Source organism: Tiliqua scincoides, chromosome 2, assembly GCF_035046505.1.
Source record: "Tiliqua scincoides isolate rTilSci1 chromosome 2, rTilSci1.hap2, whole genome shotgun sequence".
Lineage (NCBI taxonomy): Eukaryota > Metazoa > Chordata > Lepidosauria > Squamata > Scincidae > Tiliqua > Tiliqua scincoides.
Window position 1 is genome coordinate 86965397 of NC_089822.1, and position 14352 is coordinate 86979748.

A 14352-nucleotide genomic window follows, 5' to 3' on the forward strand; every position below is an offset into this window, starting at 1 on the left:
AGAGCCAGTCAGATTCTCTCTCTCCACTTAGACCATAACCTTTTCCCCGGGAGATAGGTTCAGCCACATCTTCCAGGACTTGCATCTTTTTCAGTCTCTCATAATTTGGCTGCAAACCGAGTCTCCCGTGAGGAGCGCAAATCTGTTTTGGCCCAATTCCTTCTTTACTTCCTGAGTAAACTGGCTCATCTTCATTAATCGGTGTTTTGTCCCTATTAGGGCCCGCCTCCTCCCTTTCCAAAGTCACTTACTGCTTTATGACCAATGTTGGGTGCTGAGTATAAGATTGGGCTGTTCCAGTTTTAAAACATTTGTACTCTGTATACCCACTTCATTTTCGAAATACTTTATTGAGAGGAGAAAAAAAGAACTGAGGGAATATATGTAAAATGCTGGGGGGGGGGGGGAGAATAACATCAGTTCTCCTAAAAAGCCCCCATTTTTCTTTCAAAATAGGCACACTGTGTTCCATTATTGCTATGTAATTACACCAAGCATCCTGTAACCTTAGCAAATCTACCTGACCATGCTGGTTTTTAATGGAATCCAGTCTATGTAAACACAAATTGGAAAGTGTCCAGAGCATCAAATCCACATTGCTACGCTACTTACTTTGACATGCTCTGAGCCCCCTCCCCCCCCCCTTGGCAGAAATAACAGTGTTCTGGTAATAGCTCTCATTTGCTTACCTAGCTTTGGAGATATGATGTGTTCACACAGAGGTCAATCTCATTCTTTTAATGGAGTCCTTTGTCAATATCATTATAATTCCCTCTGGCTTTCATCTGAGTAAATAACGGTCTGGATGAAGACAATCCACATCTTTATAACTTTGGGAAGGTGCCAAAGTTAATCACTCAGGCATCCGCCAAGGTCATCAATCCTTCTCATACACAAAACCAAGCAACTTTTGCTTAAAGTCGAGTTCATAATCCAACTGGAGACACACAAGCAATTCAGGACTTGATGCTTCAGAACACTTGCATATTCTGTAACTGAAACCTTTACACTGAGTGGAAGTATATTTTTCACCACCAGATGCTGTGGACAACACTGAAGGAAGGGTGCTACTTTCAGGCCCTGATTGTGCACTCCTCAGAGAACATCTGGCTGTCAGCTATCAGAAACAAATTCATGGCTTATGGACCCTTCGTCTTGTCCAGTCCAGCAGATCTCTTCTTAAATTCTAATGAAATTCTTTAAATGATGGATGTGTTTTTAAATTTGAAATTAACAGTATTGGATCTAACACCAAACAGGTATCTTTCCTGAATGAATCAGAATCAGTATATGAATCATAACATATACAAATGACAATTGAAGGGCACATAATCTGAAAATACATAGCAAATTTTGCATGTATTCCAAAAAATATTAAAACTCCAGAAAATGGTTGTAATCTTGATAGCATTGTCTGGCTCTTACAGTATTGGCTTGAATCTATATTAATCCAAACCCTAAGAAACCCCCCCCCCCTCTCTCTCTCAGGAGATGATGGGAATTTCCTAGCGGTTTCTTTTACTTTTTTTTCAGTCTCGCTTATGCAGAGTCTGACTTGAGCATTATAACAGGATAACTTAATAACCATCATATAAAGTGCAACAGGGATTTAATAGCCAACAAGACCTTTTTCCAGAAAATGTCATGTGCATGTTCAACCTGACATTACATGCTTTATATTTCCATGGATTTAAATGCAAGAGTGGCAGCCTAATCCTATCTGCTGGCCAATACTGACGGAATGCCCATTCCACCTATGGAAGCACCAGGATCCAGGTGGAAGTGCCTGGATCCTGGAGCACGTCGTGAGATGTTGTCATGCTCACCAAAACCACTGGCGAGTGCAACAAGGGTGCCAGCACAATATGCTCTCGGTAGGAGCAAATGGGTTAACTCCCCCCTTTCCATGCACCATAATCCCAATCCCTTGCATGGCTACATTTTGGAAAGAAAGAAGGAACGAACAATGAGATTTTCAGTTGTAAGCCCACCTGTTACTGACAGATTCATAGTTACCATGTTTTATTTATTTATATATATACATATATACATATATATGTATGTATATGTATATGTATGTATGTATATATATATATATATATATAAGCCATTTTTCCATTTTCTATTCTTGTTTCCTATGTAAACCACTTTGTGAACTGTTTAGTTGAAAAGCAGCATATGCCATTCTTAATAATAATAATAATTTTAGAAGGAAGAGATGGTCTGCTAGATAGTTGACATTTCTGGGGGAAAAAATATATCAGACCCAGCACATTAATAAAAAAAAAACATTTTAAAAAGGAAGAAGCCAACCCTCTTGCCCTTCTCTCATCTCCATGTCCTGCTCATCTGCCCGCTTGTTGGCTTCCTGACCTCCATCTCAGAGTAAAGGGCTGATTAAGCGACACTTTTTGATGGGTTTTTTAGCCACGTGGAAGAGAAAATCAGCAAGCTAGTATTGATCCTTGTGAGACTCTGACCTAGATGCTGGCTGAGCAGAATATAATTGCACCATCAACTAATATTGGGCTGATTTATGCTCCATAAAAGTCTATTCATTTCAGTGATCTTTTAAAGATCTGTCTTAAAAGGTACTTAAAAAGCCATCTGAAATATTTTCCTACCAACATCCTGGAGAATGCATTTGTCAGTAATTTTCCCATTTCATTCTATTCAAACAATTACAGGTGAAAAGTACCCAAAGTGGAATAAATGACCTTACGTGGGGGAACTCAAACACTTTCCAAGTCCAGCAATATCAGACATCCCATCTGTCTTTATTAGCCTGTATTTTGGAAACAAGCAGGCAGTCTTTTTCACTTACAGGCCTCGACCCACTGTACACCTGGACTTCCTAGTCATTGAAACCTCTGAAGCAGTTTTATACTGCAGTGGATAACTGATTTGCTCTGCTGAATGCTGCCTGTCCTGCCTGATGCTGGATCTCCAGTGAAGATTTGTTCCAGCCCTGCTCTATCCAAGGATGCAACCCAGGACACTTACCTGGGAGTAAGACCCATTGACTATTATGGGACTTACCTCTGAGTACACATGCATAGGGTTGGGCTCTGAGTCTTTCTAGGAGAGATGCTATGAACTGAATCTCAGTTTCTGTGTGCAGTTTCTGCATGCAAAGCTTATCGTGTATCGCAAAGCTGTGGTCACCTGTCCATTGAAGAGTCACTTCCCTAAGCTATCCAAAGAGTTAATTGCAGGCAGGGCCAGTGCAATGGTTCCTAGTGAAAATGGACCCCCATTTTGTTGTATGCAGAGCAGAGTCATTTTTCTTCTTCAGTAGGTTTCATTACATGGGTCTGATATTTTTTATTAAACTCCATAGGATTGAATGCAGTTGGGGAAACTGTCAGCCAGGCTACAGTGGCAACAAAGTCTTGGATGAGTGCTCACTATTCAAAGCCTTTCCAAATACAACCTCATTTTAACTACTCCATACAGATGAATGTGTACTTTGATCCATTCACTTGCATGAAGTAAGGAGGAAGGAGCTGCAATCAAATAAAAAGGAGGGAGAGGGACACTGTTGCCACCGTATCTCAGACACTGCTGTTCTAAGGGGCTGGGGCAGTGGTATGAATGGGAAGCTGTGTTTCTCCCAGAGAAGTTTCCTGGAACCCATGAGGTTATTTGAACAGTGACAATGGGGGAAAAACTAGTTGCATCTCCATGAATCTGAACTCCCTCCATACCTTTGGATCATTTTCTTTTTAAAGTACATTATGTGGCCAAGCAAATGAACAATACACTGGTAGGTTGCTGCTACCAGGGGTGTGAGTTTAGGTGACATTCCATACCCTTCTCCCAGGCTAGGGATCACCAATTAATCTGGACTGGGTTGTCTGCAGGAAGAGAGCAAATGAGGAAATGTCTAGCCCCCACTTGTAGCCCTGTCCTGGAACTGGAGGAGTAGGGCATCTCAGGAATGAACCTTGCTCTCGCTGCCCAGCTTCTTTCCTGACCTGGCAGGAGGCTTTTATCACCAACCATAACTAGTTGGTTATCCCTATGGGGGGAGAACAGACTTCCCAAGCTTTGATAGGCCACAACACCCTCCCCCCAGTATCATATGGCCAAGTTCGTGGAAGAATGATTAGGAGAAGACAAAACTCAGCAGGGATTCAGTGAGTGTGAATAAGACTTTTGTTTCCCTTCGAAATACCAGGCAGGTCAGCACTTTCACTTTCATCCTAAGCTTGCCTTTGGAATGTGCAGCTGGATCAGGTGTCAGGAAGTCTTGGGCCAGTCCTGCTTCTAGAGGTAGGGGAGAGGAAGTTAACCCTTCCCCAAAATTTCCCTAACTGCAATTTGCCCCAGAAGCCTCCCTCACATATTTGTATTCAAAAGGACAATAACACTGTTCACAATGCATGTATTTAGTTATTTAACTTTGGGCACAATCCTAACCAGGTCTACTCAGGAGTAAGTCCTATTTTGTTCAATGGGGCTTACTCTCAGGAAAGTGTGGTTAGGATTGCAGCCTTTGTCTGTAAACCGCTTTGTGAACTTTTTGTTGAAAAGCAGTGTATAAATACGGATCATGATGATGTATTTTGACCATCAGCCACAGAATTTACTGGGTGAACTTAGGCCAGTTGCTACCTCTCAGTCTAAGACATGCCAGAGAGCTGATTTAAAGATCAAAGGGGGACTGCAGAGAGTCCTAAGCTTCTTGAAGAAAGGGTGGAATGAAAATAGATATAACAATATATTCATATTATTTATCAGAGATGCCTGCACTAAAAACGCACGTGGCTAACAGCAGAATCAGGCTATCCAGCTCAACTGCAAGTAAAGAGGACTCTCTCTCTCTCTCTCTCTCTCTCTCTCTCTCTCTCTCTCTCTCTCACACACACACACACACACGCACACGCACACGCACACGCACACTATTACTATCAGATGATTACATGGTGCAACACTAAGGAAGCATTTGAAATGGGCAGCTAGCTGACAATACTTGGACATTCAGTTGATTGGCATCCCAACCCTATACTCATAGGCAGCTACTTTACACACCTCCTTCTCCTTAGTTACAATGATCAGAAACCCTTTATCAAAATCAAACCAAGACTTATGGGTACCTGCTATGTCAATCTAAGGCCTACACTCAGTCTTCTAGCACTGGGACCGAAAGAATATTACACAGTAATGAAGACTCTGGGCTGATAACAGAGTAGACTCAGCAAAGGGGCAAACTGGTTTGTTAGGTACAGGTCGCTGATTACACCTCACAGTGCCTGGGAAAAGGTATTCATTTGGGCCTGCCCCTTAGAGGAGGAATTCTGCCTGCAATGTGATAGATGAAAAGGAGATTGCTGCAGATCTAAATGTATTCTTTGCCCCAGTCTTCCCTTCAGTGACATTAAAGAGACAACCACAGCCAAACTGTTGTTTGGAGGGGATAGATCTGAAAGCTGACACAAGTTGAAATGACCACTAAACAAGGTTTGAAGAAATGGATGAATGACGCTTGGTGGAAGGATATTTATCCAGAGTTCTGATGAAACTAGGGCATAACATTACAGAATCCTGGAACTGTATACCTGGCAGAGACTCTGTAGTTTCTCTCTTTCTAAGTCCTCCCCTAAGGAAACATATCTAATACAGTATGCCTACAACAAGACTGAAGAATTGGATGACCCATCAAACCAGAAAGAGTTCTCCAGTCATGAATGGAAGCTCCTTGGGGATTGTTAAATGGTTGGCTCATGCTGCTCATCAGGGAGGAATCATCAAGCACTTGGAAGACTACAGTACATAGCTGATGGTCTGCGTTTGACCATTTGGTCAGTGATATTGTGCAGGCCTGTCATAAAGTATCAGTCACAGACTCAAGGGCTTTGACAGCTGCATAACAGCCAGACAGTCAATACATGCAGCTTCCAATTCAACGCATGTAACTTTCTCCAGCATGGAGATGCAGCAATAGGGAAAGCTGAACCTGTTACATTTCTACCTATCAGGCACTTAGCCTCTGCCAAAGAAAAAGTCAGGAGTGTTAGGACGGGGGGGGGGGGGGGGGAGATGTGATTCACAGTTTCACATCTCCATTTCTCTTTGAAACATTACCCAAGAATAACAGCATTGTTATCAATGTACTGTCAATGTAGTACTTGGCAGAAGCGAAGATGTCATTGATCCTGACAATATTATCCTAGATCTTGAACTTGGAAAGCAACAATACTTAGGAAATAATGTAGGCAAAACTTGGTTATTGGAGGAGCTTTACTGATGTGACACCAGAAAGATACGATTGAAAAGCCGAAGCGCCACTGACTGTTCAAAGGCCTCCTGTTGGATATGTCGCATACACAGAAAGGTGGTGCATTTTTCTGTTGTGGTTTCTATTTTTTGCCTTATCATAACTGTAGCATTTTTATCAGCACACATCAGCTATCCTTTTTTTATTATTTTGATTCACTGAAGGATATGTACATTTAGAAGGCATGCTGAAGGTCTAGGGGCCCAATCCTATCCAACTTTCCAGCAATGGGGCATACTCTGCATCCTGTGATGGGAGCACAGTCATGGAGGCTGCCTCAAGGAAAGGGAACATTTGTCTCCTTATCTTAGAACTGCATTGCACCTGCATCAGTGCTGGAAAGTTGGTTAGGATTGGGCACTGGTCTCTATAATTGTTTGTATTCAGGAAAACTCACACCTAAAGTAGATGTTTGGTACACACCCACATCTGGGGAAATGGGCCACTGCCAAAAAGCTGCCAAGTGAAGAGAAAGGTGTTTTTCGGGTGAGAAGGAGTAGGCAGGAGATGGGGTAGTGAGCTTTCCTCACCTGCTGTTTTCCCCTTGCACAACTCGTCACTCAACTGCTTCTCATTGCAACTCAGAGATGATCATGCATTTAGAACCTGTCTGAGGGAAAAGCAGCTCAGGAGAGAGAGTCATGGGAGGGAAGGTGCATGGAAGGAAAAATGAAGCACCCCCCTTCCCACCCATTGCTCCTCTGCCTCCAATTGCATACCACTTTGCAGTGATTCAGAGGAGACCCAGGTTCCTAGTTCTGGTTTGTTGCTGAACATCTAGGGTGCAGTAATGGGCTTGCCACAAACAGTACCTGTGTTTGTGCCTGGCAAATAGTCTAGGGCTGTGGTTCTCACACATTTAGCACCAGGACCCACTTTTTAGAATGAGAGTGATGTCATGACCAGAAGTGACATCAACAAGGAAGAAAATTTTTAACAATCCTAGGCTGCAGTCCTACCCACACTTACCCAGGAGTAAGTCCCATTTACTATTATTGTTAGAAGCATACACATAGTAGCCTGTTAAAAGTGCCGAGCTGTAACATTTCCCCAAATGCAGTCGCATACCATGGTAGCATCAAGTCTAGTATATTAAAAATAAAATATTGAAATGAATGGGAACCCACCTAATGGGTCCTGACCCACAAACACTAGTCTAGGGCAGAGGATTGAAAGAACTGCCATCACTCCACTGTTCCCCAAATGCTGTCTTTATCTGAAAAGGACATAAATATCTATGGAAAGAGTTCTTTAGGAAAAGTTAGATCCCTATGCAGAACTGATTGGAACACAAGAATCATTTTGCTGGGTCAACTAAAGCAATCAAGGCTGCAATCCTAACCACACTTTCCTGAGAGTAAGCCCCATTGAACAAAATAGGACTTACTTCTGAGTAGACCTGGTTGGGTTTGTGCCCTTAGTTCAGAACTCTGTCTCCAATCCAGATCAATTCCCCTTGGGGGCTCACACTTTCAGGCATAATGGCATTAGCTGTTCTTTGTTGGTGGGTTGCGGCAGCTGCAAATATATACACCCACTGACAAGGAAGTTTCCATATTTTGCCATCATCAATATAGCCAGGCTTTCTCCTCCTCTTTGTTCTTTGATCTCTGAGCAGCCACAGGAATCTGGACTCCTGCTTATGAATGTTTCCTGGAAAATGGTTCTGAGTTGTGCAGTCCAAAAAAAACATGTTTCACCCTTATTTTTCCAGGGCTGTTCCTCAAGAACCACCTTGGTCTGAATTCTTAAAGATACAGGCACTCCTATGTGAAAACCTCCTATGGCCTCCTTACCTCCTATGGCCATTTCAGGACAAGACTTAAACCAGCGAGGGGGCAAGAGTGGACAATGATGGAAAACATCTTCGGGGAGGGGAGAGATTGAACTGGACTCCAGACAGCCTCAGCTGAATTGTTTGCTTGAACAGGCTGCCCTTAGATTACTGTTCCTTGCACCACTCTCCCTCCAGCTGGTGATCACGCCCTTTTGGCAGGCACACCAATTGCCAACATCAAAAAGACACGTTAGGAAATTAGCCGGCACATTTAAAAACTATTCTTTAAGGGAACTGTTCCATTTGTAGCTCATTAATCCCATTATAGGCCCTCTGATGAATGCTTCCTATTCACCTCGGAGACCACAGCTCATTGCCCTATTGATGTTTCCTGTGTTTAATACATGTACGCAGCCGAGCGTGAGGAGCCTCTCGCTTGGGCGATGAGGTGAACCTTCCTAGATTCCTCATTGTCTCCATATCTATGCGACAGCATTTCTTCCTCTCAATGCTTTGCAGGTGCAGATTAGGCCGAGCAAGGAGTACGTAATTGGGTGTGCAATACGTGTTAACATTTTGCTGGCAGTTCAGTCGGTGGAAGGAACCAGGCGTTAAAAGATAAAGTAAACATGGCTCTGCCCCTGAAAACAGCAGCCTTGGGTTGAGTTAACATACAGCCACCATATCGTCTAGTTCAATTTACATTGTTTTTGGTGACATCTCTTGACTAGCAGCAGCCGATGCTGTGGAGTGCATTGGGGAAATACACATTGTAATTATGGCCAAACCAAAATCCCTCTGGCCCCCTGCACTTGTTGCCCCATTTGCACATGGTGAAATGAGGGGGTCATTTTGGGGATTCTCAAGGGGGGCAGATGAATAGTGGCACTCCTCTGCATCCGCCAGTTCGTGACTGCCTTTTTTCCCTCTTAAAATTTTCCCCCAATGATATGTCATCATCATGTACTGTTGTTCTGAGGAGGACGTGTGGGAGAAAAATGGCTGCTGCCTACCAATGGTTGTCAAAGGACAACCCCCACTGTGAAACCACTGCCAGCAGTGGTTAAAAAAAGATAAACCAGGGCAGTTGCACCCCCTTCCCCCCAGTTTTCTTCAGAGAACATTTGACTCAGCTTAATTGCAGTGCCAGCAACTGTTACCCTGCACATGCCTGATCTCATCTGATTTCAGAAGCTAAGCAGGGTCAGGCCTGGTTAGTACTTGGATGGGAGACCGCCTGGGAATACTGGGTGCTGTAGGCTTATACCATACTCTTTCGAGACTGAAGGTTGCCAACCAACCAATCAAGACAAGAGCTAAATTAATGAGAAGCGATGGAGGGAGAGAAAGAAACTTGAGATGGGACTGCTATTGTCAGTGAATTCAAAGCCTTCCACTGAAGCAAGGCAGAAACACGGGCTCCTTTCTATCTTACCTTCTTTCCATAATGGAATTGACAAGAGCATGTTGAATAGTCCCAAGCGGTCTTCCATTCCAAACACTGACCAAATCCAGACCTGCTTAGCTTTAGCAAGGTTACTACAGTGTTCCTTTTGGACCACATGCAAGGTTGCCAGTTTTAACTCTGGCAAATTATGGACTATCCCATCATTCAGTGCTTGAGGAACTAAGGGCCCAATCCTATGCCAGATAGCACTGGTGGAACAGGCACGCATGCTGTCGCAAATGTGCCATAAGGCGCATTGCAGCAGCATGCAGGCCTGTGGTGTGAGTGGCAAGGCATGTGAGACCTGCGCCATCTAGAGCACATAGGTTCTTTGCTGGGTGGCAAGGGGTGAGGGAGCGAGGGGGAGGTGTTATGGGGTGGAGGGAGAACAGAGAGGGACCAGTCCAGGACAGTGGGGATGGTGGACACTGCCACTGTCACATTCTATCCCCCCTCCAGGGCCTGAAGGCCCAACACGGGGTGGCCTAGTTTTGCACCAGCGATATTGCTGGCGTGGATCCAAGTAGCCCCATAGAAGCTGCTGGGGCTTTACCAGGGGCAAGGGAACAAATGTCTCCTTCCTCCAAGGAGACTTCCGGCAGCCTCTATTCCTGCGCTGGATGCAGTGGAGACTGCACCAGCCCTGCTGGATCGCAACATTAGGATTGGGCTGTAATTGTCTTCCAGTGAAAAGATGAATAGAGTAACACAGTTCAATAAACAAGCAGTTTGCATACAGATCACTATGCATACAAGTCATTAGAGGCCCTTATCACCACACACACAGAAATTTTAGTTTTCAAAAGCAAGTCTGACAACAAAATAATGCAATATCTTACTTTTCTACCAAACAGAAGCCCCTTATTCTTTAGACTAGGACAGATGTCGCATACAGTGGCATGGGGGCTGTCAAGACATGACTGCTGCCTATCATCTGAAGTAATGACCAATATCACCAATAAGGGAGGGACTGGCAATATGGTCACTGCCCACATCCGCACTGGTCCCTCACTCCTACCACATTGTATGTCCTCTTTTGTGTTCCTTTTCCAAGACCCACAAGAGTTTAATACATAGCCTAAGATGCTTCTACATGTCCACAGAGGGGTTGCTGATGTTTCTTTCCAGGTCCATCTGCATATTGAACCACTTAGCTCAGGGACATCAGCTCTATAGACTTCTCAGCCCTACCTGAAGATGTCAGGTATTAAGCTTGGGACATTCTACGGTACGTGCAAAGCATGTCCCTCATAACTAAGGGCCCAATCCTATCCAACTTTCCAGCACTGGTGTAGCCACACTGCAGCCGCGAGGTAAGGGAACAAATGTTCCCCTATCTTGAGGAGGCCTCTGTGACTGCCTTCCCACCACAGGATACAGCGCACACCCCATGTGCATAGCTGCACCGGTGTCACAGCCTGCTACTGTGCCACAATGAACGCTTGCTCCAGGGTCCTGCAATCTTTAGGAACAACTTTTCCTGAGAATGGAAAACCTGAAAAGCCTGAGCCATTGTTGAACATCACATAAGAATCTCTGAATTCTGCTCAGTGCTTCCAGCATTGACTGAGAGAGAACAGTGATGTACTGAATACTGTACAGTTGGACCCTGGTATCAGCGGATCCAGCACCCCCAGATTTGACTTACCATAGATGCCAGTGGATACCGGGGTCCAAGTTTAAATGCCTTGAAAACAAACAAAAGGCGCAAAAATTGTGGCTCCTACCAGATTCTGGTATCCATGCTGGGACCTGTGGATACGGAGGTCCCACCTGAACTTACAAATATTATGCACTTGACAGAGATCACTTGCCATGGGGTGGCTGCTTTTGGTGGCTTCCCCACACAGATAGTAATGTGTGTTCTGGCCTTCATAAGAGTCAACAGGACAATGTGGTCTCTAAGAAAGCAGCGGTCTCTTACCACTTCCTTGTCATCGTTTATAATGATCCCGGAAACAGTGTAACTGAATGGTATCTCATAGTGTCGTGAATGTTTCATGCCTCATGTTTGCATTAATTATTATTAGAATGTAATGATTCTTTACCTCTGGATACAACCCTCTTTCATGGAGTACCAAAAAAAAAAAAAATCAAATCACAGACTCACCAGTTCACTGAGAGGAAAAATTGAGGTCATAAACCACAAAGAACATTCATTTGGCTGAGCTTCCATGCCTTGCAAAAGGTGGTCATCCCCAGACACCATACAAATTGCTGTCTTTACATTGTATCGTATTAAAAAAAATGCCCCACCGGCTTTATTTGGGATGTGTGCTAGAGAAAGGCATTTGAGTCATGACCGCATAGTATCAATGCCACGTCTGTTTCGATGGAGATAATCTGCACCCGGGATGATGGATGATCTGTTGGAGCCGGGTGGTGTTATTTTAAAACATTATTAAAGTCATTTCTCACTTTCCCCCCATTGTTTTATTTTTTAAAGAAAGGTGCCCTGTGTCAATGATCTCAATGAAACAAAAGATCTTCTCTGTTACTGTCAGACCCTCGGCTTTGGCCTCTTTCTCCTGACAGGCTTGTTCTCATTTACACAGCAGTATGTGGGTACTTAAGTCTATGTTTGTTTCATCCCATGAGTGTGTCGATATATAACATAATGGAGGAGATCATTTGCATGGCTAGAGAGATGGGGTTGCGGGGTGTGTGTGTGTGTGTCTTGTTTTTCTTTTCTGCAATTTCAGAATGTAGGTGTCTATTGTACAGAACATGACCTGATTGTGCTAGGCCTGTTATTAGAACCATTTTCTAAATAAGCCTTATTTATAAGCCATCACTTTCAATGGTGATGCAGTTGCGGAAGTGGGTGTAATGCACATCTCTAACACTACTTGAGAGCTTTATGGAGCTATTACCCATTAGCATTGCTGAGCAAATAATTCAGAAAGGCCTCATTTATCCAAGAATTGTAGCCTCTTTCTCAGTGGTGGGTCATCCTGTTCATTTGCTCATGCACTTCCGGTCGGATCTGCTGAATAATTCCTCTCTCTCATCTGGGCTCAGGCTCTTTTCAGTGGCTTTCAAGGTCATAAGGTATGTTTCTGTTTTCTGCTTCGAAAGTCTCCAGCATAAATAAATATCTGCAGCACTAATAGTTTAAAACAAACAAATTCACTCTCCACATTATCTTCCAGTATTCTGCTATGCACATACCGTAGATACTCGCCTATAAGGTGAAAAATTTCTTCCCAGAAAAGCAGCCTGAATCATTGCCCCGCCTTATCTCTGGGGCAGGCAAGCATCGAGGGTGGGGAGGAGGCGAGTGAGCCAGCCCATCACTATTGTGGGAGGGAGGAAGAGAGCGAGGGAGCAAGTGATCTTCTGCGGAGAGGAGGCTGTGCAGGCTAGGGCTGCTGCTGAGCGTTTGCAGCTGCCTGCGGGTGTGGTGCGGGTGTGCTCCAAGCACAGGGCAGGGCAATTGCCACCGCAGCCATCAGCAGCCCCCCTCACTCAGCACCAGCGCCCATGGAGGCATCTCTGGAGTGGCACCCAAGACAGAGCAGGAGACAATGAGCTGTGTGTGGGAGGGGGCATCTGAGAAGGGAGAAGCACTCATTTGAAACAGCTGAGTCCATCTCCTCTTTCCTTCTTGTTCCCCCTTCCCCCCTTCTACTGTATTTAAACTTCAAGCACTCCACTGGAAAGCCCAACTTGCTAACCCCCTTCCCATCTCCCCACAGATGAAGTTGGACAGGGTGGGGAAGGGGGGAGAGTGATCTTTTTAAAGAGAGGGGGGCAGCCTGCAGAAGGCTGTACCTTTGTTTCTCAAGCCATTGAAAGGGTTAAGTCCATCTCCTCTTTCCTTCTTGCTTTTGCCCCCTCCCCCTTATTGAATCCAAACTTTAAACTCTCTGTTGCGAAGCTGAGGCTTGCTAGCCCCTCTCCCCATAATCATTCACCACTGATGAAGTTGTACTGGGGGGGAGAGGAAGAGTTAACTTTTATAAAAGGAAAAGTTTGTGTGAGTGTGTGAGAGAGAGAGCACCTAAAACATTAAGGCTACAATCCTAGCCTCACTTTCATGGGAGTAAGCCCCGCTGACTATTAAAGGACTTGCTTCTGAGTAGGCATGCTTAGGATTGGGCTCCCAGTCTATTCCCTCCTCTTGCTTTCCTCTCCCCTTACTGTATACAGTCACACTTCAGTCTCTCCTTTGCAAAACTTTTTGCAAACCTCCTTGCTAACCTCATTTCCCCCTATCCTCACCAATGAAGTTGGACTGGAGGGGAAAAGTCCCTGCATTTGTGTATGTGGGGGGGGGAGCATCTGTGTGTGTGTGTGTGTGTGTGTGTGTGTGTGAGAGAGAGAGAGAGAGAGAGAGAGAGAGAGAGAGAGAGAAGCAATCTCCCTGTGTGTGTGTCCTTTTCACTGGAAGAGTCCTGGAGACCTTGCAAAGATGCAAAACACAAGAAAAGCAGAGAGTAGAATTTAAAGTAGAATTATTCTGCAGCAACAGGTATTTTAGCCAGAGATCTTAGCTGCATGCTGGCAGGAGCTAGGAAGCACTTGCAACAGCTGCTTATGTAGTAAGCTTTTAGGAGAGCATGCTTGCTTCTGCAGTATCCCCAGGCAATCAGGCATTCCTCCTCCTCCGCCCCTGCTAGTATTCAAAAGGACAGGAAAGGGGAGCAGGAGCCTGGAGCACATCCCATGCGTGTCATCAATGGGGCTTATTCCCAGGAAAGTGCGCATAGAATGGCAGCCTTTGAGCCCAAGCCAGTGCATGCCTACTCAGAAGTAAATTCCATTGTCAATGGGGCTTACTCCCATGAAAGTGCGCATAGAATGGCAGCCTTTGAGCCCAAGCCAGTGCATGCCTACTCAGAAGAA

General features: G+C 44.7%; 1 protein-coding gene and 1 pseudogene across 1 annotated transcript in view; both read left to right on the plus strand.

Annotated features, from left to right (window-relative positions):
• The window catches only part of LOC136638567 (zinc finger protein 235-like), a 95450-nt gene that overhangs the window by 42859 nt on the left and 38239 nt on the right, over positions 1 to 14352 (plus strand). The gene's annotated exons all lie outside the window — the stretch shown is intronic.
• On the plus strand, positions 9203 to 9319 carry LOC136643119 (5S ribosomal RNA; annotated as a pseudogene).